Below are 4,743 nucleotides of genomic sequence, written 5' to 3' on the forward strand. Positions count from 1 at the left end.
GTGTTTCTTATTTATCAAATATTCTGTCTTCTTACTGAAAAAGAAAATGTCAATGTTCTTCAAATCAATAAAACAAAGGTCATTTTTTTTTTTTTTTCAATTGTATTTGAATTGTACTGCTTTAGCTGAGGTTAAAGATAATTTGATTTTGGAACAATTCATTTAAAAATGAGTAAAATCAAGTTTTGCATATTCAGAATTCCCCCTATATTAAAAAACAAAAATAAAGAAACATCTGTATGATGTATGTGCTTGTGACGGAAAAAAGATATTGTATTAAATTATAAAAATCATGTAAATTGATCAAGTAGTTTTTTAAATAAGAAAATCAAATTTTATGGCTAACCGAGAAGTGACTATCTAGCAATACTAGTTTGAAAACCGTATCAAGGAACAAAGAGAGATAATTCAATATAATTCAAACTTGTGAGAATTTTGTTGTAATGCTTACGAATTCCCATTAGTTGCTTGAAAATTATTTTATTAAAAAAAAAAAAAAAATTTTTTTAAATGTCAGTGTTTTACTGAATAGTCCAAATCATGGGATTTTCAAAATTAATGAAAGAAAATATCAATGTGTAATCGCTATATTGAGCATGTGGTAAAAGCCACACCCTCTTTTCTCATAGAAAACAAATTAAACCATTTTACGACAATATAAATATTGCCTCATTCAAACCACAAAACTGTAATTTAAAAGACATTAATTCTGATTCATGCAACATTTATAAAGTTAAATACCATTTGTGTTGTATATTAGAATACCAGTCCCAGGGCGAGTAAAAATAACTGGACAGAATAGTTTTGCACCACTTATGTGCATCTTACAAAGATTAAAATAAAGATGCTACTAAACCTTATGTCTAGAATCTATTACGTGATTTCAATACTAGGGAGTTTTATCCTCAGCTCCTGAAATCAACAGACATTAGATCATTCATGTAATGATCCGATTCCTGTTGATTTTGTGGTGAGAGTTAAGTTCTGTGCAGTTCTAGGCGGTCCACCCTCCCAGGCGTTTCTTTCTCTCTTTGAGAAGGGATTAGTTTATTGCTAATCACCTTATACGCTTTCATTAGAGAATGCCGACAGGGCTGCTCAGGCACTTTTTGCAAGTCAGAGTGACCTCTCCTCGGGGGCGTTGACTTCTTAATCCCACTTTCTGACCATGGTGTCTAAGTTCTTGCAGTGCGTTAGAACTAAACCTCTCCTATTCCATGATTTGATTTTAGAAAATATTTAATGAATAAAATTGTTGTTAATTGATATCGACTGCATTTGAAATTTGAAAAGTTCAAAAGAGAAATTGTGCCCATATTATTGCTTCAACCCCCCCCTCCAACTTTAAAAAATTTGCAGAACTTTTTTTCATGTTTAATTCAATCTGACATGAAGCAAAAATACTTTGATGTTAGTGAAAAACTACCCATTAAACATGGGAGGATTTTCTAAAATTTTTCTTAAACTAAGTTTAATAATCAAAGAATCCTGTATATGTTTAATCCTTTATGACCTGATTGAATGAATTCATTCGGTCGTAAATAAATGAATATAACGGCATAAATAAAGGGAGAATTGATTCAAACACGCCTTGTCTGGATAGATGCCAGATACCTCCAGATTGCAACTGTCTTTGCTTACATCCAGTATGTCGCCATCTGTTTCAGAGTGGAGGGTTTCATTTTTTGTCAAACACATTTTTTCAAGCACTATGGATAATAAAGGTAGGTTTATGAAATGCAAAAATTCTCAGTGAACAATATTGAAATAAACTCGCATTTATGAAAGATAAATTGCATGTTATCTATTCCAAGTACCCTTCTTTTTTTTAAATGCACAAATAAATAATACACAGAAAAACGTTGAGGAAGTGTGAAGCATCAATTTCCATGAAAGGTTGTCATGACAATTAAATTTGTGGTAAATTTTCAGTCTAAGTTTACTCAGCATTCCCCTTGGAAATGGGGTGTTATGTATAATCATGCTGCAAAGCCTCACTTATATATTAACATTTCTATTCTTTTTTTTTTTTTTTTTTTTATCTTTTATCAGACTGTACTATATTCTTGTATTCCTCTGTTAATAATGGTACGAAAGTGGAACTTTGCACCTTTAAATCAACCAAAAGAGGAAATTAGACTCATTTGATTCTAAGTGCCTTAGTATGATTCTAAGAATCAGGAGTGATCGAACTATCAATTAAGAAGTCAGAGATCGCACAAACCGACAGGTAGTATCGTCAATAATCTGCAAATGTCTTGGTTGGCTCGGACATACCCGAAGATTGGCTCAGAGAGAAATTGCCAACCAAGTGTTTGAATGGACTTCTGATAGAAAAAGTACAAAAATGAATTGGAAGCAGACAATCGAGAGAGATTGGATTGCAACAGGAAGAAACTGGAAGGATACTGTGGATCTGACTTCAGACGGACTATGATGGTATACTTTGATTACCTCTTGTGTTGCAGGACACGAAAATTCTTAAATCTAAGTAAGTCTTAACACTGAAACCCACTCATCCAAATATTCAGGTTAATGTAGCTTTGGATTCATTGCCTATTCAATCATCTACATATTAATACCGTAATAATTTTGACGTCCATGACAGCAGAGTTACTATCTTTAAAAGCATATCTGAGAAAATTGACCAAGTTCTATCAGCGTATCCTTCAGCTAACATTCACGTATGTGGAGACTTCAATGTTCACAATGTGGAATGGTTGACCCACTCAAACAAGACCGATGATGAGGGGAGATTCTGTCATGATTTCTCCATTGCTTATGACCTCACTCAGATTGTTCACGAACCCACCCGTGTGCCCGACAATGACGGCCAGTATGCAAGTCTCCTAGACCTTTTTCTCACAACTTGCCCTGAACTATGTTCAGTTTCTGTTCTGTCCCCTCTTGGATCTTCTGACCACTCAGTTGTATCAATTAAGATAAAAATGAAATGTAATAAGTCCTCAGACGTACCTCTCCATCGAACAGTATATCGATACACTATGGCTGACTGGAATAGTTTCCGTACATTTATATCGGATATTCCTCTGAGTTCCATGTTTAAAAAGGATGTGTCGTCTATAGTATCAGACCTGACAGAATGGTTAATTGTAGGTATAGACAATTTCATACCCTCGAAAAAGTTCCAGCAAAAACCTAACAGCCAGCCATGTTTTTCTCCAGAATGTTCTGCTGCTATTGCGCACAGAAATCACTTTTTCCACTGCTTCCAACCTAATAGATGTATGGAAACTAAAGCCACTTTCAGGACTGCCAGCAACCATTGTATGAAAGTAATAAAGAACGCAAGAGAGTTGTATGCTCAGTCCATCAAGTCCAAAGTAGCTGAGCAGCGGCTTGGTTCCCACCAGTTTTGGCAAATTGCAAACAGAATCCTGAACAGAAGCGTGTGCTCTATCCCAACTATCATCAATGAACCCGAGTTAATCTCGTCAGCATCAGACAAAGCCAAACTCTTTGCCAAGAACTTTGCAGCCAATTCTACCCTTTGCGACCAAGGCCGCCAACCCCCAATATTTCCTCCTGTATCAGAAAACACACTATGTGATATACAAATATCTGTACGTGATGTTGCCAAGCTAATCAAAAACCTTGATTCCAGTAAAGCAACCGGCCCTGACGGTATTCCAGTTATAGTACTCAAAAAACTTCAACCAGAACTAGCGCCCATACTTACAAAACTGTTTAAACGTTGTCTTAAGGAGAATTGCTTCCCATCACCCTGGAAAATTTCATCAGCATGCCCTGTATTTAAGAATTCAGGTGATCGTTCATCCCCTCTCAGTACAGGCCAATAAGTCTCCTGTGCTTCATGAGTAAGTTGCTGAAATCTGTGTTAAATAGAGAAGTAATCAACAATCTCAGCAAAAATAACATTCTTAGTGACACACAATATGGTTTCCGTTCTGCTAGATCTACAGCAGATGTGCTTACAGTTATATCCCATAGGATTAGCAAATCTCTTGACAGAGGCAACCTTTCTAGGGCAATTGCTCTTGACATATCAAAGGCCTTTGATAGGGTATGGCATAAAGGTTTACTTCACAAGATCTCCAGCTATGGTATAACTGGAAATGTCTTCTCAATTATTAAATCATTTCTCTCTGATAGGTTCATAAGATTGATGGGCAAAAATCAGAAGCTCACAGTATAAATGCTGGAGTCCCTCAGGGGTCCATCCTGGGCCCAACTCTTTTCCTGATTTACATTAATGATCTTCCAAATCACATCCATACATCATTCGTAGACATTTTTGCTGACGACACTACCATCTATGGTAGCACATCTAAAACAGTAAACGACCAAGTTCTCTCCGATTCTCTCTCCTCTGATCTTGATCACATTGTACAATGGGGAAAGGAGTGGCTGGTTACTTTTAATGCATCTAAAACCAAGCTTCTATCTTTACATCATCAACGTTCTGATCCCCATCTGGCATCAATTAAAATGAATGGCTCTCGTCTTGGGGAGGCCTCAAGTTTTGACAGGCTTCTGGGCTTGACCATTACTCCTGATCTTAAATGGAATACGTACATCAAATTTGTTGCCAAGGCCGCTGGAAAAATGGTCGGATCCTTCTATCGATCCAGTAGATATTTCACTGCTGATGCAATTCTCGATCTATATAAGAGCCAGATACGTCCAAGGATGGAATACTGTTGCCACATATGGGCAGGAGCTGCTAGAAAAGACTTGTCCTGTCTTGATAGGGTTCAAAAT

Source organism: Euprymna scolopes, chromosome 12 (assembly GCF_053919585.1).
Source record: "Euprymna scolopes isolate OS-2025 chromosome 12, ASM5391958v1, whole genome shotgun sequence".
NCBI classification, from domain to species: Eukaryota; Metazoa; Mollusca; class Cephalopoda; order Sepiida; family Sepiolidae; genus Euprymna; species Euprymna scolopes.